The sequence below is a fragment of the Bos indicus x Bos taurus genome, chromosome 15 (genome assembly GCF_003369695.1).
Source record: "Bos indicus x Bos taurus breed Angus x Brahman F1 hybrid chromosome 15, Bos_hybrid_MaternalHap_v2.0, whole genome shotgun sequence".
Classification (NCBI taxonomy): Eukaryota; Metazoa; Chordata; class Mammalia; order Artiodactyla; family Bovidae; genus Bos; species Bos indicus x Bos taurus.
Window position 1 is genome coordinate 15,821,120 of NC_040090.1, and position 22,444 is coordinate 15,843,563.

General features: G+C 38.6%; 1 pseudogene; it reads left to right on the forward strand.

The window, feature by feature from the left end:
• The first annotated feature begins 880 nt into the window (after positions 1-880).
• Positions 881-4,845, forward strand: LOC113904709 (annotated as a pseudogene).
• Positions 4,846-22,444: the final 17,599 nt, after the last annotated feature.

The following is a 22,444-nucleotide window of genomic DNA, read 5'->3' on the forward strand; positions in this document are numbered from 1 at the left end:
ACTGGAGAAAATTGAATAAAAGATCACAGGCTCTCTCTATGTTATTTCTTTAACTACATGTGAATCTGTACTTACCTTAATTCTTTAAAAAATAGGCAAAGAAAACTATATGCTTTATACTAAGGTAAATGGATAGCCATTGGTAGGTTTTATACAGGTGAGTGAAAATATCAGATTCTTGTTTCAGAAAGATTCTTTTGGAGGCTAAATAAAGGGGAGAGAGAAAAGAAGGAATCAAAGGGGGATTTTCAAGTGTTTTAATTAAGTTATTAATATGAAAGGGGAAATGATAGAGTGGAGGAAAAATTGTTTGACCACATGTAGGTTAGGGAATGCACAAGAATTTATAGTTTACTAGACATACTGAGCGACTTCACTTTCACTTTCCACTTTCATGCATTGGAGAAGGAAATGGCACCCCACTCCAGTGTTCTTGCCTGGAGAATCCCAGGGACTGGGGAGCCTGGTGGGCTGCCGTCTATGGGGTCACACAGAGTCGGACACGACTGAAGCGACTTAGCAGCAGCAGCAGCGGCAGATTTTATGGGCTTCCCAGGTGGTTCCGTGGTAAAGAATCTGCCTGCAATGCAGGAGATATGGTTTTGATCTCTGGGATGGAAGATCCCCTGGAGAAGGCAATGACAACCTTCTCCAGTATTCTTGCCTGAAATCCCATGTACAGAGGATCCTGCCAGACTACAGCCCATAGGGTTGCAAAAGAACCCGATGCAACTTAGTGACTAAACAACAAGACATGATTATAAGGAGGAGAGAGTAGTCACAAAATACATTCATATTTCTAATTTGAACAATTAGATGATGGTGGTTCCGTGTACTCAGGTAACAGTGAAGAACAAGAAGGTAGAGAGGGGCCAGAGCCATGGCGGCCTCTGAGGCGGCGGCGGCGGATCCCGCGGCTCTCGCCTCGGGGGCCCCGGCAGTCCCGGCGGCCGAGAGGGGAGCCGCCGCCTCTGGCCTGTGGGTGCCCCACCCCCCACCCCCAGGGAGGCTGAGGCCGCGACCGTCGCCGGCAAGGCAGCAGCCCGCGGGTTCGGCGCCGTCGGCCCGGGAGCTCATCCAGCGGTCAGTGAGTGAGCTTCCTGGGCCCTGGGGACCAACATCCTGTGCAAGGTGCGCGGCTGCAGCAAGATCCTGCCCAACAGCCCCGCGCTCAACATGCACCTGGTCAAGAGCCACCGCCTGCAGGATGGCACAGTAAATCCAAAACAGTAAGAAAAGATTTGAAAACTGTACCGAAATTCTACTGTTGTCCAATTGAAGGATGCCCTAGAGGCCCTGACAGACCAATTTCTCAACTTTCTCTCGTAAAATAGCACTTTATGAAAATGCATGCTGAAAAGAAGCATAAATGTAGTAAGCGTAGCAATTCGTATGGCACGGAATGGGACTTGAAAAGACATGCAGAGGATTGTGGCAAGACCTTCCAGTGCACGTGTGGCTGTCCCTATGCCTGCAGCACTGCGTTACAGTCCCACATCTACAGAACTGGCCATGAGATCCCTGCAGAACCCAGGGATCCACCTAGTAAGGAAAGGAAAATGAAAAGCTGCCTGCGCAGCCGGAAGCTGTCCAGGAAGACCGTTGAATCACTGAGCAACCAACCAGTTCACCAACCAGACGCTCCAGAACTACGAACTTCAGAAATAAAGCTGGTGGCTTTGTTTGAAGACTCTTGCAGCTCTAATGCCAAACAACAGACTCTTGCAGCAGCTCCACGGTACCCTCAGAAGTTGCTTTTACCAAAGCCCAAAGTGGCTTTGGTTAAACTCCCCATCATGCAGTTTTCTCCTGTGCCTGTCTTTATGCCTACAGCCGACTCCTCAGCCCAGCCTGTAGTGTTGGGTGTCGATCATCAGGGCTCTGCCCCCGGTGCCGTGCACTTACTGCCCTTGTCCATTGGAACCTTGATCCTCGGCCTGGATTCGGAAGCCTGCTCTCTCAAGGAGAGCCTCCCTCTTTCAAAAGTTGTAAATCCTGTTGCTGTTGAGCCGATTAGCACAGGTATTCAAGTGAACTTGGGTAAAAGTCCATTTAGCCCGTTACAAGAACTCGGGAACACATGTCAGAAGAACAGCATGTCTTCCATCAATGTGCAGACAGACCTGTCCTGCACCACACCACAGTTCATGCTTGTCTGCACAGTGGGCCAGCCCTGACTCCTCTTTGGCGTCCTGTTCGCAAACTGATTTGACATTTGGTTCCCAGGTTTCCCTTCCCATTAGTGTTCAAACTCAGACTTTTTGCCCAGTTCTAAGGTAACCTCATCCATCACTGCTCAGACTGATGCATTTATAGATGCCAGTTTTAAGCCAGGTGGGATCTCCAGAGAAACTCAGACCAGTGGAATGCAAAGTCCAGCAGATGACCCAGTACAGATGGACCAAGCTGTAATGTGTGGAGACATTTTTGAAAGTGTCCATTCATCATATGGTATGTCTACAGACAATATTATAAGGAGCAGCTTAGAAGCAGAGACTGTAACTCATGCATGACTTGTTACCTCAGAACCACCCTAAAACTTTAACCCAAGATATTGAGAAATCCACACCAGTAATAAACTTCAGTGCACCAAATAGTATGCTTTCGTCACAGAACAGGACAGATAATCAGACCCAAACCATGGATTTACTAAGTGATCTAGAAAACATCTTGTCAAGTAACCTACCTGGTCAGACGCTGGACAATCGTAGTCTTTTGTCTGACACAAACACTGGACCTGACACCCAGGTCCCATCTGACCCAGAATCCTGCAATTGATTTTGATATCGAAGAGTTCTTTTCAACCTCAAATATACAGACGCAAACCAAGGAGAGTGAGCTTAGCATCATGACCACTGAGCCAGTCTTGGAGTTGCTGGACATAGAAACCCAAACTGACTTCTTCCTTGCAGACCCTTCTGCCCAGGCCTACAGTTGTAGGGGAATTCTAGCTTCTTAGGCCTTGTGATGTTTGACACATACTCACAGACAGACCTGAACTTCTTTTTATACAGTAGCCCTTGTCTGCCACTGGGAAGTATCCTGAAACACTACAGCTTTTCCATGAGTACTGATTCATCTGACACAGAGACCCAGACTGACGGAATCTCCATTGCTAAATCCACGCACGTATGGACACCTTATCTTTGACAAAGGAGGCAAGAATATACAATGGATTAAAGACAATCTTTTTAACAAGTGGTGCTGGGAAATCTGGTAAACCACTTGTAAAAGAATGAAACTAGAACACTTTCTAACACCATACACAAAAATAAACTCAAAATGGATTAAAGATCTCAACATAAGACCAGAAACTATAAAACTCCTAGAGGAGAACATAGGCAAAACACTCTCTGACATACATCACAGCAGGATCCTCTATGACCCACCTCCCAGAATATTGGGAATAAAAGCAAAAATAAACAAATGGGACCTAATTAACCTTAAAAGCTTCTGCACATCAAAGGAAACTATTAGCAAGGTGAAAAGACAGCCTTCAGAATGGGAGAAAATAATAGCAAATGAAGCAACTGACAAACAACTAATCTCAAAAATATACAAGCAACTCCTACAGCTCAACTCCAGAAAAATAAATGACCCAATCAAAAAATGGCCAAAGAACTAAATAGACATTTCTCCAAAGAAGACATACAGATGGCTAACAAACACATGAAAAGATGCTCAACATCACTCATTATCAGAGAAATGCAAATCAAAACACTATGAGGTACCATTTCACGCCAGTCAGAATGGCTGCGATCCAAAAGTCTACAAGCAATAAATGCTGGAGAGGGTGTGGAGAAAAGGGAACCCTCTTACACTGTTGGTGGGAATGCAAACTAGTACAGCCACTATGGAGAACAGTGTGGAGATTCCTTAAAAAACTGGAAATAGAACTGCCTTATGAGTCAGCAATCCCACTGCTGGGCATACACACTGAGGAAACCAGAAGGGAAAGAGACACGTGTACCCCAATGTTCATCACAGCACTGTTTATAATAGCCAGGACATGGAAGCAACCTAGATGTCCATCAGCAGATGAATGGATAAGAAAGCAGTGGTACATATACACAATGGAGTATTACTCAGCCATTAAAAAGAATACATTTGAATCAGTTCTAATGAGGTGGATGAAACTGGAGCCTATTATACAGAGTGAAGTAAGCCAGAAGGAAAAACACCAATACAGTATACTAACGCATATATATGGAATTTAGAAAGATGGTAACAATAACCCAGTGTACGAGACAGCAAAAGAGACACTGATGTATAGAACAGTCTTATGGACTCTGTGGGAGAGGGAGAGGGTGGGAAGATTTGGGAGAATGACATTGAAACATGTAAAATATCATGTAAGAAACAAGTTGCCAGTCCAGGTTCGATGCACAATACTGGATGCTTGGGGCTAGTGCACTGGGACGACCCAGAGGGATGATATGAGGAGGGAGGAGGGAGGAGGGTTCAGGATGGGGAACACATGTATACCTGTGGTGGATTCATTTTGATATTTGGCAAAACTAATACAATTATGTAAAGTTTAAAAATAAAATAAAATTTAAAAAAAAGAAAAATAAATAAAATTAAATTAAATTAAAAAAAAAAAACAAACCTGCCTGCCCTGGAAAGCAAAGTTCAGTTGAACAGTGCCAAAACACAGACCATGAACTCTGGCTTCGAAACTTTGGGAAGCTTATTCTTCACCAGCAATGAAACTCAGACAGCAATGGATGACTTTCTTCTGGCCGATCTGGCCTGGAACACGATGGAATCTCAGTTCAGCTCTGTTGAAACCCAATCGTGTGCAGAACTACACCCAGTCTCCAGCTTCTGAAAGTGGAGTCCACATGGGGGATGGATTCACAGTTCCCTTCTGGATTTAGAAGATGAAAAACAGGGACAACAGTATTAACTCTACTGAACGTAGTTGACGATACAGTTACTTCAATTCTTCGAGGTTCTTGGCCTTTTTGTACTTGTAAACGTGAAATTTCTGTAAAAATTTGTGAGTGTATTATAAAATGTAAGATGTTGATCTGAAAAAAAAAAAAAAAAGAAGGTAGAGAGGGAAAGGGAATGGATACTGGGTTAGGAAGCATTGGGTTTAAATATGTGGGAGATAAAAACAGATATTCAGTTGGCAGCTGGATATATATTTCTGAAATAATTCCAAAAGAGAGGGCCAGGGTAGTTTCATATGCACATACATAGCAAACAGATCCTAGGGAGTGGATAACTCCCAAAGACATGCATGTGGAGTAATAAAGGAAAGGAATCAAGGAAAGAATGATGAATTTGTGTCCCCTTATTTGGGACAAGTAATAAATGAACTTGTATTAAAAGACATTTATAATGCCTTGGTCACTACATATACTTAATGATTCCAGAGGGGTCACAGATACCAAAAGAGGTACTGTATATACTAGTACAAAGTCTCAGGCCAGTAAAATTAATTGTTATACAATGTGGTTGGAAGAATTAAATAGGATACATTTAATGTAGCTTAAAAAATTGTTTCTCCCAGGCATTTGGTTTTAGTGTTATGATCCTTATTCTTGATATCCTGAGTGCTCACCTCTTTTCCTTCATTTCAAAAATTTAAGTTCTATCACACAGGTCAGCAAATGAGGCAAGTTTGATTGTGAAATGTATAATTCATAATGTGCTACATTTAATGCCGATTACTATTTTTCCCCTCACACCTCCTTTCTTGTCATTAATCTTCCTTTTCCATCTAACTCATATTTTTGTTTATCATTACTTTGAAATTCATTAACAACTTTTCTGAAAACATCTTGGGTTTTATTTTTTTTCTTTATAGTTCTGATTTGTTGCAAATAAATCAGAATAATAAATAAATAAATATAGCATCCCCCATGTCAACATCTTCCCATCAAAGTGGTACATGTGTTACAATTTTTGTTGCAGTTGATGAATCTTCAGTTACAGTTACAGTTCATTCTTCCTGTTGTACATTCTATGAGTTTGGACAAATGTTTAATGGCATGTATCCATCATTATCGTATCATACAAAGAATTTTCACTGCTCATTGAGAAAAAAGACACTGATGGCTTTAGGAAGCATTGTCTATTCTAGTTTAGAAATTACGGTCAGATAAACAAAAATTATACATGCTTATTCATACATTCATTTACTCATAAGTTGCTATTGCATCTCAGGAACTATGCTTCCCATTGGGTATAAAATAATGAATAAATGGCAAAGTCCTTGATGGAGCTTATTTAGTGAAGGAAGAGAGATATATATAAAAACATCTAATTGATTACATGTGATAAAGAGAAAAACAATAGAATAAGCAAGTAATAGTTCTAGGACCAGATGGGTGGAAGTACTACTTTATGAATGATTAAGAAATATTCTTCTTAAAAAAAAAAGAAAGAAATATTCTTCTTATGAGTTGACATTTGAGAAAACCATCAAGGTAACACTTGAGTGGGCCCCATAGGAGAAGCCATATCAATTACATGAATCCATAACAATAAATAAGATTAAAAACATTATCCTATGTATAGAATCCAAAAGAGATAGGGAAATTTCTCCCTTGGGTCCTTAAAATATGATACTAAATATAATGGAAGAAAATATCTTTCCATAGATTATTTTAATAAAAATGTTTCTTGCAAAACACCTCATCGTAAGACAACAGTGCAACACCATTGTTTTTACTGTGTCAAAACTATATGGTTCAAATGCACAGTTTGTGTTATTTTAACTTGATCCAAGGCAAAACTGAGAGATGTGGAGAAATGTATAGATAATAATCATCAGTCATAACAACAGCAATGCTTCTGAACCATTATCCTAATGAGAGAATCAGAGAAAAATTGTGAGCAACTTCTCAGTCCAGATTGGCATCTTAACCTGGTAGAATGTGACTAATCTCTCACTGTAATTATCCTTTGACCTAAAGATGCTGTCAGTTTTTAACATTTTCACCCTAGAACTTTTATCAAACAAACTGGTTTGAATAAGAACTAAATATTACAATTCTTGTACTGAATATATGAAAACACACGCACGTGCTCACTCACACACACAGTGCCTAAGAGACAGGGCAGTGGTCTGTGGGTGTAAATGTGTATTGAGGAAAGCATAGGCAAGATGTTACTTGCAAATTGCCATCACTTCACCTGGTTAATGGAAAAAACACAGAGCAGTTGATAGATTAAGGCTGCACTGGTTAGCGCCCTGGTCCTGCCACTTAAAGTTACATGAACTTGAGCAAAGGCTTCATCTTTTCCAAACCTATTTCTTCACTTGCTAAATGAGATTACTAATGATACTTTTCTCCTAGGATAGACATGCAAGAATTCAAACTGATGCAAATTTTCTGACTTTTATAGGAAATGTATGCCGATTTTCTTTTCTCATCTAATTTATTTCAACAGTCATGCAAATTAAAATTGATCCAAAAATGCATAAAAATACAATATGATTAGGAAAATATTTTGCATGAGAAATTAAGTCAGATATCTGTGCTTTCTATATTCTAAAACTTTTCTTATATCTAAAAATACAGCATTTTAGAATTTTCTGAATTCATTGTTTTTATAATTACACTTAATATAAACTGCTTCTTTTTCTAAACTCTTAAAAAAATATAGTATATCACAAAACAGTGGCATCTTAGAATAAAGGAAATACTGTACTTAAAATGCAGCATAATCTCCACTGCAGTAGTCTAATTGTAATTATTTAATAGTATAGCATAAGTATGCTATATTATATTGATTTCATATCAGAATTGTATACAACAGGATTTTCTAACTTCCCATTCCTTTATCTTGTGCTTATTTCAGTTTCCATGCTTGAGTATCTATAGAAACTTTTTATACTAGAATTTTAATTATTGATTGCCAAACACTATTAGCCAATCAAAAATCAACTATGTGCACACCTGACCCAGATCACTGGGGGCAGGGTGATCCATTCTCATATTGAAGCACCTACCTCCTAGCTAAAGTTTAGAATCCAGGTACAGATAAAGTATAGTAAACAGGGCCAGGTGAAAAATACAGATTGACACCTATTTCAAACTATTTCTAACATTGTCCTATGCTGTGAATAAAAAAAAAAAGATTAAATATATTCATTAAAATTTACACATATTTGACCACAAAATATCAAGAATGGTGTAAGATCTGGTGTCTGTCCTCTGAATTTGACAGTTTGAAAGACACTGTTAGATAACTTTCATTAAAACCTCACCTATGATGACACCACTAGCCAGTTTTCTCCAGCTGGTGGAAACATGGAAGAACACACTTCCCCTGATGAGAGGAAAGACTACATGGCTTGTTCTGCCAAATGTTCTGTGAGTGGAAGAGACATGTGTCCCTTCTAGGTCAAATGACTTAACCGCTGCAGTGTTACTGCTCCTCTCTCTTCCCCTCCCATAGCAATTACTGGAACGTCCCCATGTTGTCTTTGTAAACTTGAATTACCAAGCCACTCCAGAGAAGATAACATACCTTGGAGTGTTGCTCAGATTCATCAGAATTTATGTGATGGAAACACAGAAAGTCAGGGCTTGTTGTCACCTTGGCCTAACCCATCTATCCAGACCAACACTTCATAAGATGAGTAGATGTAATAATTTTGCTGATGATAATACTATGGCTGCTAAGGCAACAGATTCAGCTGTCTGGTTATCATGACCATCCCTGGTGGCTCAGTAGTAAAGAACCTACTTGCCAATGTAGGAAACATGGGTTTGATCCCTGGGTTGGGAAGATCCCCTGGAGAAGGAAGTGGTCACCCACTCCAGTATTCTTGCCTGGAAAATGCTATGGACAGAGGAAGCTGATGGGCTACAGCCCATGGGGTTATAAGCAGTCAGACACAAATTAGGGACTAAACAATACCAAAAATCTGGTTTTCATAAAACAGTATTTTCAGCCTGTATTTCCTCTGGCATTCAATACAAAGAATGTTCGGGGGACATATTATTTAATAACCATAGAGTATGAGATATAATGCAGCCAATCACCCTGTTAGAAATCATAGCACAAATGAGCCCATTAAAGATCCTGAGATTTCATCATAAAGGTACTGACAATACACTTTAGGATTGGAGAAAGCCACCTTGAGGAAATCACATAGAATCAAGCTCTGAAATACAAGCAGACTGGGAGTAAATTTTTTAATCTCTACCTAGCCCCTTACATAATCCAATCAATGGAATAAAAAGGATCAGATCTCTATTACAATATATATGATCCAGTATTTTTTTTAATATTTTTTGATGTTGACCATTTTAAAGTCTTTCCTGAATCTGCTACAATACTGCTTCTGTTTTAGTTTTTTTTTTTTTTTTTCCTGGCTGGGAATCATGTGGGAACTGAGCTCCGCAACCAGGGACTGAATCCACACCCTCTGCATTGGAAAGGGAAGTCCTAACCCCTGGACCAGCAGGGAAATCCCTGATCCAGCACATTTTTAATACTCTTACTCTTACGAGGGAGATTTTCCTCCTTGTAGGGAGCATGTCTGGAGAAGGCGATGGCACCCCACTCCAGTACTCTTGCCTGGAAAATCCCATGAACGCAGGAACCTGGTAGGCTACAGTCCATGGGGTCGCGAAGAGTCAGACACGACTGAGTGACTTCACTTTCACTTTTCACTTTCATGCATTGGAGAAGGAAATGGCAACCCACTCCAGTGTTCTTGCCTGGAGAATCCCAGGGACGGGGGAGCCTGGTGGGCTGCTGTCTATGGGGTCACACAGAGTCGGACACGACTGAAGCAACTCAGCAGCAGCAGGGAGCATGTACAATCTGCTTCACCAGGTCATAACTTCCAGGATGGCGGTATGAAGAAGGCACTGAGGTTGACTAATCTGTCTGAACCTGGGTCGTTGAAACTGTCAAATTGTAAGGGGCCGAGAAATGGTAAAATATTTCTCCACCTGTATTTCCTCTGTTATTCAATACAAAGAATGTTCAGGGTGTACGTTATCATCATCAATTGATGAAAATATCCATGAGGAGGGGAGGACAGATTCCATGATCTTTGGGTAAGGGGGAGCCATTCCTATGATTCTGGCTTTCAAAACTAAGTTGAATGTGGTGTATCCACTAGTACGTTCTTGAGGTGTTTCCATTCAAATAGCCATTGAATCTGTCTTCAGATGGACATAGATATCTTTATTTGAAAAATAATATCTTCTTGCCTTGTTTTACATAACTCACTTCCTAAGCATAGAGCATTAAGTACATTAAGTACACTGTACCCTTAAATAAATTACATAATTTCACCCATCTATTTAGAGAAAGATACATTAATTCCCAAATGCCAGTTCTATGTTCCTTGTAATATACTTCAGTAAATAAAGCAAATCTTTGATTACATCTATTCTTTTCTTCACCAGGCTTCCCTGGTGGCTCAGATGGTAAAGCGTCTGCCTGCAATGCGGGAGACCCGGGTTCAATTCCTGGGTCAGGAAGATCCCCTGGAGAAGGAAATGGCAACCCACTCCAGCACTCTTGCCTGGAAAATCCCATGGACAGAGGAGCCTGGCGGGCTACAGTCCATAGGGTCACAAAAAGTTGGACACGATTGAGCGACTTCACTTCACTTCACTTCATTCTTTTCTTTAAAAATTTCAAAAAATGACATTTCCTTACCAATTAGAATCTAAACATTTTATTCAATAAATCTGGGCTCACTTTGATCTATTACCTCCCTCTCTGCCCTTAATACTAATAACTTTATCATACTTTAATAATTATTTGATCTTGCCTTCAAAGTCTTATTAGGATTTTTTTTTAATTTTATTTTATTTTTAAACTTTACATAATTGTATTAGTTTTGCCAAATATCAAAATGAATCCGCCACCGGTATACATGTGTTCCCCATCCTGAACCCTCCTCCCTCCTCCCTCCCCATACCATCCCTCTGGGTCGTCCCAGTGCTCTAGCCCCAAGCATCCAGTATCGTGCATCGAACCTGGACTGGCATCTCGTTTCATACATGATATTTTACATGTTTCAATGCCATTCTCCCAAATCTTCCCACCCTCTCCCTCTCCCATAGAGTCCATAAGACTGTTCTATATTGATGTTAAAATGCTTTCTGCTTATATATACTTTTCTCTGCAAAATACCCAGCCAACATATGGTTATTCCTCTCCACAATTTATTATGAAACTACTCAATAAGATGAAGTCTTTGTTCACTATTCAGTCAGTTCAGTTCAGTCGCTCAGTCATGTCTGACTCTTTGCAACACCATGAATTGCAGCACACCAGGCCTCCCTGTCCATCACCAACTCCCAGTGTTCACTCAAACTCATGTGCATCGAGTCGGTGATGCCATCCAGCCATCTAATCCTCTGTTGTCCCCTTCTCCCCCTGCCCCCAATCCCTCCCAGCATCAGGGTCTTTTCCAATGAGTCAACTCTTCACATGAGGTGGCCAAAGTATTGGAGTTTCAGCTTTAGCATCAATCCTTCCAATGAACACCCAGAAATGGTCTCATTTAGAATGGACTGGTTGGATCTCCTTGCAGTCCAAGGGACTCTCAAGAGTCTTCTCCAACACCACAGTTCAAAAGCATCAATTCTTCGGCACTCAGCCTTCTTCACAGTCCAACTTTCACATACATACATGACCACTGGAAAAACCGTAGCCTTGACTAGATGGACCTTTGTTGGCAAAGTAATGTCTCTGCTTTTGAATATGCTATCTAGCTTGGTCATAACTTTCCTTCCAAGGAGTAAGCATCTTTTAATTTCATGGCTGCAATCACCATCTGTAGTGATTTTGGAGGCCCCAAAAATAAAGTCGGACACTGTTTCCACTGTTTCCCCATCTATTTCCCATGAAGTGATGGAACCAGATGCCATGATCTTTGTTTTCTGAATGTTGAGCTTTAAGCCAACTTTTTCACTCTCCTCTTTCATCTTCATCAAGAGGCTTTTTAGTTCCTCTTCACTTTCTGCCACAAGGGTGGTGTCATCTGCATATCTGAGGTTATTGATATTTCTCCCAGCAATCTTGATTCCAGCTTGTGCTTCTTCCAGCCCAGCGTTTCTCATGATGTACTCTGCATATAAGTTAAATAAGCAGGGTGACAATATACAGCCTTGACATACTCCTTTTCCCATTTGGAACCAGTCTGTTGTTCCATGTCCAGTTCTAACTGTGGCTTCCTGACCTGCTTATAGGTTTCTCAAGAGGCAGGTCAGGTGGTCTGGTATTCCCATCTCTTTCAGAATTTTCCACAGTTTATTGTGATCTACACAGTCAAAGGCTTTGGCATAGTCAATAAACCAGAACTAGATGTTTTTCTGGAACTCTCTTGCTTTTTCGATGATCCAGTGGATGTTGGCAATTTGATCTCTGGCTCCTCTGCCTTTTCTAAAACCAGCTTGAACATCAGGAAGTTCACGGTTCATGTATTGCTGAAGCCTGGCTTGGAGAATTTTGAGCATTACTTTACTAGCATGTGAGATGAGTGCAATTGTGCGGTAGTTTGAGCATTCTTTGGCATTGCCTTTCTTTGGGATTGGAATGAAAACTGACCTTTTTCCAGTCCTGTGGCCACTGCTGAGTTTTCCAAATTTGCTGGCATATTGAGTGCAACACTTTCACACCATCATCTTTCAGGATTTGAAAGAGCTCAACTGGAATTCCATCACCTTCACTAGCTTTGCTCTTAGTGATGCTTTCAAAGACTCACTTGACTTCACATTCCAGGATGTCTGGCTCTAGGTCAGTGATCACAGCATCGTGATTATCTGGGTCGTGAAGATCTTTTTTGTACAGTTCTTCTGTGTATTCTTGCCACCTCTTCTTAATATTTTCTGCTTCTGTTAGGTCCATACCATTTCTGTCGTTTATCAGGCTCATCTTTGCATGAAATATTCCCTTGGTATTTCTAATTTTCTTGACGAGATCTCTAGTCTTTCCCACTCTGTTTTTTTCCTCTTTTTCTTTGCATTGATCGCCGAGGAAGGCTTTCTTATCTCTCCTTGCTATTCTTTGGAACTCTGCATTCAGATGCTTATATCTTTCCTTTTTTCCTTTTCTTTTCAGTTCTCTTTTCACAGCTATTTGTAAGGCCTTCTCAGACAGCCATTTTGCTTTTTTGCATTTCTTTTCCATCTGGATGGTCTTGATTCCTGTCTCCTGTAAAATGTCATGACTCTCTGTCCATAGTTCATCAGGTACACTGTCTATCAGATCTAGTCCCTTAAATCTATTTCTGTATTCAATATCTCCCCTCAAATAGAGTCTCATTACTGATTCTTTTAGTGGCCATGTCTTATTTCCATGATCAGATTGGATGTATAATAACTTGCTTATTAATCCATCATACATACACACATGTAAGTGTCTTAGAATGTTTACAAACGTAATTGATGAAATACAAATATGAATTAATCCTTTAACATAAGCTTCTAGATAATGTTGAGATATGGGAAACAGAAGTGGGAAAAAAATAGGCAAGATAGCATAACAAATGATTGAAGAAACAGGAAGTCTTTGAGATTATAGTGAAAGAGGTTATCTTCCATTATTAAATCAACTCACTTGTACATAGACTAGGTTTCCCCCCCTTCTTTTCCTCTGCCTTTTTCAAGACACTAAATTCTTTGCAGTTGTTATCTCTTATGGTAATGAGGTACAAAGTTTATGAGAAGTTTGAGATCTGACAGAGGAAAATGACTTTGCCAATCCTGAATACCAATTCAGAGGTCTAATGATCGGTAACTCCCTATCAACCACTAAGGTTATCAATTCTGCACATATCACAAGCAATGCATTAATTTCTTTAACAGCACAAAAAGACCAACACTGAGCATGCTGATAAGAAATGTGCAAAATTCTATCCTGCTCTTAGCTGGTGATGACCACATGCTGACAGAATTAACAACTGTGTACCGTAGTATAATAACAACATATAATTAATAGTTTTACATATTAGTGTAAGAAGAAAGATCCCTTTGTGTCAAAACAAAATATAACAGAGTTGACCTGAAAAAAGGAACAAAAATGTGGTAATTAATGCATTTCACATCTTCTAGCTGCAATATATATTTGAATGTCTGGCAATTATTCACTAAAGGAAGGGTGTGTTGAAAAATAATAAGATTTTTACATGTGAATTTGTCAATTTGACAGATGAAGAGTTTATATAGTTGTGAATAGGGTTTTGTGATTCTGACATGAAATAGCTTTGACTATGATCTCGAGTGGTAAATAAGGGAATAGCTGGAAGAGATGAAATGATAGCTAATAGAAAGAAAGTAATATAGTTAAATAAAGCAGTACCTTAAAAATCAAAAGTTCTGAAGCAGGAAAAAAACATGTAGACAGATAAATATTCAAAATAATTCTCCCTATTCTACTTTACAAATAGAAATTGTGCACTTAAAATAGATGTGTCAGTAGCATTTTTCATGAAGAATATGAAATCATTTTATAGAAGCATATTCCATTTTCTTCTCTATAGATGTATGATGATAAGGAGATGCATTTGTTATTCTATTTTAGAATAGTTTAATTTGCATTCTTAAAAAAACAGAGTGATACCAAAGGATTAAAACATATTTTTCCTATTTCTTTATTGAGATAATACAGCCTGGTAATGTGGGAAAAAATATGGATAGAGTTGCTTCAAGACCTTGGTCACTTTTTTACTTCTTATCAAACTCAAGGAGTGACCTAGGACAAAATTACCTTCTCTCTCAAAGCTTATTCCAAAGGTTATATAATGGATTCGATAAAACGTAATATCTATTATTTGAAATTACAAATCACAACACATAATGGTTAAATACACAGCTAAGCACCCACTCTCAGTACATATTTAAATCTGTTTCCATGCACCAACTTTAAGTATTTTACAACCTGGTGGGAGATAAAGAATGTAAATATTCGATTACATTACATGGTTAGTAGTTAAACAATAGAGTAAGTACAGAGTGTAGTGAGTATGATTAGAAACAGTTGATATGTCTTAAAGAACAGGAAAGAAGGTATCATGGATGCAATTTCTGAAATGACACCAATGGGCAAGCAGGAAATAAACTAGATGAAGGGAAGACAGAACCCCAGTCAACGTAACAGCACTGGAAAGGCCAAATCTGGAAACATTAATATTAAATGTTGGGATGACTGTCCAGGTTTATGTGTACTGCTCTAGAAGTATTGTAAGTAGGAACAATTTACCCAGGTTTCTAATGTCATGGAATCAACAGCTGTATGATCCTGGTGTGACCTGGCCCAAGTGTGAATCAGTGCAATGGGGCTGCCTGGAAGATGCTTGGGTGTGGTAATAAATATATCACTGTGCCTGCAGGGCTATGGCAACTAGTGCGTATCTGTGGTGTGCACACCTCAGACCATACTGGCCTGGGGCCTTCTGTTTCTCTGCTTCTCTGAAGGTCAATTTCCTTGTTTCCACTTATAAATGACCCACATTCCTAAATGTAAGCACATCTTCCTAGATGACAAAGGCTTCCCCTTTAAGTGTTCTTCAGTATATCAACCTTAAACCTACAAAGCACGCTTGAACCTCAGAGCTATTGTGTTCTGTTTCTATCAGTTAACTCCATGATTTATATCATCACTTCTTTCAGGTCTTTGCTCAGCTCTTGCCCTATCTGCATCCTCCTCCTGAATCAACACATAAAAATAACCTCCTGCGTCATCATTCACTGGCCCTTTTCCCAGTTGTGTATAATTTCACAAGTAGCACTACCTGTTACATATTCGGTATTCTACCTGTGTGTGTTTATCTACTTTTTGTTCTCCCTCACTAGAATGTGAGTTCAAAGAGATCACAGACTTCGTATATTTTATCACCTACTGCCTCTCCAGAATAGAGGACAGTGTCTGGATTATAGCTAATCATTCGATACCAAGTGGGTTGAATATGTTCATTTTTCTCTTCTATAGGAAGGAATTATTAGATAACTTTGCAAAATTTTATGAAGAGCTTGTTCAATTTTTATATTCAACAATATATTACAGGGATGTTTTTTAGCTGAAAGTAAGCGCTAAGTACATCTTGAAAGTGAGGTTTGGTGATAACCCCTCCTCTGACATTTTCCATTCCCTGATTTTCATTATGGGTACTTAATGGAAAAATATTTCAAACCAAAAGTGGGATGTTAACAGATATAAATACATTTAGAAGTTTGTGGAAAAGATTACAGAAGTGGAATTTCTCCCAAGAGAATTAGGAATGAAGGAGTCTGGCTTCTGTGATAACTTCAACAGAACCTCTACAACAGTGCTTTTTAAACTTTCTCATCTCAGGACTACTTGGACTCTTAAAAATTATCGAAGATCCTAAAGATCCTCAGTTTATGATGTTTACAGCCAGCAGTATGCTGGGGTCAGCTCGTACTGAGCAAAAAAAGAGTCATTCATTCTTGGTGAGCCTTTCTTCTCAAATTTGCATTCAGTTATGTTACTTGGTAGCTTGAAATCAGCCATGGTCAGAAAATTCACATGATGGAATTGAATTGAAAATGTTAAAAATTGGGAGTTTTTTGTGAGCCAGTTTACAAATCTATCACCGGTTGTATCTCTCCATATTTAATAAAGAATTAAACAGAGACATAAAATGCACAAAAACTTTGTGTACTTATGATAGAAATAAAAAGGTAAGCACCTTCTTGGCATTATTATGAAAACAGTTTTAGCCATGTCGACGCTGGGAGGGTTCAGGGGACTGTCTGTGGTCCCCAGTCTACACATGTGGAACCACTTTAGATATCATGGTAGCTGGAATCTGATCCTATCTCAACAATTTCATCTGAAGCCCATGAACAAAAATCAGAAAGTACATAAATGTAAGCTAAAATATATCATTATTTCTTGAAACTTACTAGCCAATAGGATTAGCTTGTGGGATTTCCTTATTTGAATATAACAACACAGAGTCATCTCTCTTCATATTTAATGAGAGATTGCTTCCTTCTTACACCTCATGTTAGACAACATGCATCAGAAATGAGCTGTAATCTTCAGTGATCTTTGCATTGAAACAGCAAAGACTAGTGGTTATAGCAATGGCTTTTCTCAGATCAGTAAAGACCAGCTGAGATGACCACAGTGCTTGGATGGAAATGGCAGAAAAAGTGATCGAATTTCAGGCAACAGGGATCCATGGAGGAAAAAAAAAATATATATATATATATAGAAGAAAAAAACAGTCAGGATTGCTGATGCAGGGACTATTGAGATACAATCATGAGGGATGCCAACAAATGCTTAGATACACATGGTCATGTAAACTGCTGAAGTTTTTCTATAGAAAGTAATAATAAGGACTGAACACTGAACTTTAGGACTGAAATTTACTCAACAGAGGATTTCACTGGTATTGACGTATATGGTTTGCCTATAGGTAACTAAGGCTTATCTAGTGCAGTTTCTTCCAACTATTCACAACACAACTATTTTCATTGCTATGTAGCAGATTACCCAACTTATCATCTTAAAACATCAACCAGTTCTCACCTCACAGTTAGCCTCGCTGGGTCATCTGCTCAGGTTCTGATAAATTAAATTCTCACCCAGAGATTCAACTCAGGAAGAATCTGCTTCTGACGTTGTTTACAGAAGGTTCTTCTGTCTGCAGGACTGAAGGCCTGGATTCTAGCTGGCTGTCATCTAGAAGCCACCCTCAGCTCCTAGACATTTCCTAGAACACCCCTCATCTCTCAGAGACTATTTGCATTTCGTAGAAGCTACCTGTAGTTACTTGCCTCATGGGCCTCCTTTACATGACTTCTTATCTCATCAAGCCAGAAAATAAAATCTCTAGAGCAAGTCCACTAGCAATATGGGGTCTTATATAACATAAAATAATCACAAGAGTGACATCATCCCACTTTTGCCAGATAATGTAACGTAACTATGAAAGTGGAATCCATTGTCACAGTCTATTGGTTAGAAGCAACCCACAGGTCTTACCTACATTCAAGGGGAGAGGATTTATCAAAAACATGAATACCAGAAGTGGGGGCTATTGCAGGTGGAGGTCACCTTATGATACATCTATCTACTCACCACAATAATACTCAGAAAAACTGATAATATTTGTAGAGATATCAGAGAAAATAAAATGTGGAATTTTCATATGGGATTTGCAATAAGAATGTTGTAGTGATTATAATAAGAAAATAATCATGAAGTATTTGGAAATATTAAAAATATTTTTATAAAACTTTCAAATAAAATATTTAAATAAGAAATTGGGAGCATGCTTCTGCTCACATAAAATTTTTATGTAAGGTTTTATATTTGAAATGTTCACAGGAAATTTCCTAATCAAGATTTTTAATGATGATCTCTTCGAAATTCTTGAAAGATACCATCAAGGAGAAACTTTGCTCAAACAGAAAGGTGATAAAATATTTAATACCCTTTCCATAACCACTGAAAAATTTACATCATTAGAAATTATTTTTAAAGACTCTAACAGCACTGCCCTTTCTTTTTTGACACATATAATGTTGAAAGTTCTTGTGATAATGCAAACTGATTTAAAATTCAATGGAAATTTTTATATCAAATATATCAAGCCAGTTCCAATTTGCAGAAAATCTATTAGAAAGCCACCCTGAAGCTGGCTTCCATGCCACCAGGATATCTCATCAAACACAGAATGGATAGATGTATCTGATGTATGAGGTCACACCCATTTGGGTCAACCTCTGAACTTTACTTACCAGGCACACCTGTGTAAGCTCCTTTGGGCTGACTGCCTACATTCTTTGAGTATCTTAACTAGAACTGATCTGATATCTCTACAGAGTCCTTTTTCTACCAAGATGTGTTTTACATTCACTGTTGAAAAATAGCCTGTTTAACAGATTAAACTCTTCCCTAGGTATCTTCACCATACAATATTTGAGCTGCATGTGCTAACTTTTCTTTCAAGATCTCAGGGTGTGCCACTACACCTAATGTCCTTTGGCCTGCACTCTGAGAGTTTCTGAAGAGGGTCATGCCCAGGTTAGTGGCTACAGACAGCCTGAGACAAATTGGCTCTGAAACTGGAGAAATATGTACCTTGGAGCATAATTCACATCTGTGACCCATCAATGGACACACTATTTTAGTGAGTTCCAATGCCATTTAAACAAGCAAACAAACAGCCTAGATCGAAACAGGATCTTTGGACAGGCGATGCATACACTGGCAAAACTTTGAACAATATAGAAAAGTAATTCAAAAGAAACATCAACTGACATGACCACCATATCTTGGAGACAACCTCTAGAATATTTTAGTGAATGTATTTGTAGGTCTTTCACTTTGTGTATAAGCATAAATGGGCAGGTATATAGCTTAAAAGACATGTAGGGAGATTAAATATTTATATGGATGGATATAAATATGAATGGATTTCATATTTATATGAATTCACCCCAAACACACCCTTGTAAAGGTGCTTCCATACATAAGTATGTTGTAGGTAGTTTTTCCATTTCTTCAAATGGATATTTCAATCATCAAATCAATAAAATAAGATAATTTACATATGTATTCCGCTTTGATTACTAAGCTCTCAATTGAAGGATACTTCTCTATTTCATCTTCTTAGGGTAAAAGTTCTCTGAGATTGTTCAGAAATTGAATATGCTACTATATATTTTGTCAAACACCGTCAGACTGCTCACCAGAGGAACTATATTTACACTTTACCAAGAGAGGGTGAAAGTTCCTATTTTTTCTTACTATCTTAAGTAAAGTGGAGAATGAAAAAGTTGGCTTAAAGCTCAACATTCAGAAAACGAAGATCATTGCATCTGGTCCCATCACTTCATGGGAAATAGATGAGGAAACAGTGGAAACAGTGTCAGACTTTATTTTTTTGGGCTCCAAAATCACTGCAGATGGTGACTGCAACCATGAAATTAAAAGACGCTTACTCCTTGGAAGGAAAGTTATGACCAAGCTAGATAGCATATTCAAAAGCAGAGACATTACTTTGCCAACAAAGGTCCGTCTAGTCAAGGCTATGGTTTTTCAGTGGTCGTGTATGGATGTGAGAGTTGAACTGTGAAGAAAGCTGAGCACCGAAGAATTGATGCTTTTGAACTGTGGTGTTGGAGAAGACTCTTGAGAGTCCCTTGGACTGCAAGGAGGTCCAACCAGTCCATCCTAAAGGAGATCAGTCCTGGGTGTCCATTGGAAGGACTGATGCTAAAGCTGAAACTCTAATACTTTGGCCACCTCATGCGAAGAGTTGACTCATTGGAAAAGACTCTGATGCTAGGAGGGATTAGGGGCAGGAGGAGAAGGGGACGACAGAGGATGAGATGGCTGGATGGCATCACTGACTCGATGGATGTGAGTCTGGGTGAATTCTGGGAGTTGGTGATGGACAGGGAGGTCTGGCGTGCTGCGATTCATGGGGTTGCAGAGTCGGACACGACTGAGCGACTGAACTGAACTGAACTGAACTGATCTTAAGCACCAGGTCTGGTTGATGATTTTAATCTTTCTTAATCATGTATATTTTCTTCAAAGCCCTACTGAAGTATTAATATTATAATAATTACTTTAAAGAGATTATCAATTCTTTCAAAATTATTTATGGAATCATTTATTTTTCTTTATAATTTAAAATATTATTAAGGCAGAGATGGTAAATATCCTCCAAAAGTTACGGTTCTCAGTTCATCCTGGGCATATAACACAGCTAGACCACATTTCCTGGTCTCCCTTGCAGTTGGGTGAAGTCATGTGACTAATTCTAGCCAATGGCGTGCAAGCTGAAGTGATGCATGCCATTTCTAGGCCAGAGTTTTTAATAGTTAATGTTCATTTACTAGGGTTGCCATAATCAACTGCTACAAAGTTGGTCCTTAAAACAGGAGAAATTTATTCACTCACAGTTCTGGGGGCCAGACATCTGAAATCAAATCTTTGGCAGGGCCATGCTTCCTCTGAAGGCTCTAGGGAAGAATCTGTGCCTCTCTACAGGTTCTGGGGGCTTCCAGCAATCCTTGGCATTGTGTGGTTTGCAACTGTGTCGTTCCAATCTCTGCCTTGCTTTCCAGGAGGCATTCTTCTCAGTGTGTCTCTTTTGTCCTAATGGATTTAGGACAAAATCTCTTTGTCCTTAAAAGGACACTAGTCATTGGATTTAGGGCTCACTCTAAAGCCAGAGCAATTTGATTTTAACATACTTAACTGATTATACCTTTTCCAAATAAGACCACATTCTGAAACTCCAGGTGGACCTGAATTTGAGGGCACACTATTCAAACCACTATAATAGCCATGTCCCCTTATACAGCCAGTGCAGTTGATAACAATTCCCTGGGCTAAATCTCAAACTTTATCCTGCATCAGAATCATCAGAGAGTATATTAAAACAACGCTGACCTCCACCACCCAGATTCTGATTTGATAAGTATGAAATGGGACCCAGTATTTGCATTTTTAATAAAGTTCACTGGTGGTGCTGATGCTGCTATTCTGGTACTAGATTTGAAAACTAGTGCCCAAAAATAATAGAAAGTAAAAACATGGAAGGGCATGGGAGAAAGCCCTCTGTGGATGAAAAAATTCTTCTTTGGACTTTGACATTAGAAAGAAATATCTCAATCTCTCAATTAATTGCTCCTCCCACCCTGCCCCCCTTATCCTCTGGTAATAAGTTTGTTTCCTACATCTGTGACTCTATTTCTGTTTTGTAAATAACTTCATTTGCACATTTTTAAAAAATTCCACATATAAGCAATATCATACATTATATGTCTTTCTGTGACTGACTTACTTCACTCAGTATGAAAGTCTCTAGGTCCATCCAGGTTGCTGCAAATGGCATTATTTTGTTCTTTTTTATGGTTGACACATACACTGATATATATATATAAAGTAGATAATGACTAAGAACCTGCTTTATAAGGAAATTCTACTCAATACACTGTAATGGCCCATATGGGAAAAGAATCCTACACAGTAAAGTGGGTATATGTATATGATTAACTGATTCACTTTACTGTATATCTAAAACTAACAGAACTTTGTAAATCAACTATGTTCAAACAAAATTTTTATAAAAAAGAATAAAAATAGTACCACAATAACAAAAGATAAATTTGAAAAAAAAAAAATCAATGCCTTCCAGCCTATCCTATTCTAACCAACACAAACTACATTTTTCATATAATACTAATTTTTTAATTAATTAATTTATTTTAATCATATAATACTAAATTTTTAAACTTTACATATTGTGTGTATTTCTGAGCTTCCAATTCTGCTTCATTAAATTGTTTCTCTGTGCATAATTACAGGATAATCTAAATTGCTGTAGATTCATAAAATGTTTTAATTCTGGTAGAGGGAATAATCTCCCATTACTGTTGTTTCTCTAAGATTACCTATTATTCTTTTATACTTATGCATACAGATATCATTCCAATGCTTTTATCAGGTCTAAAAT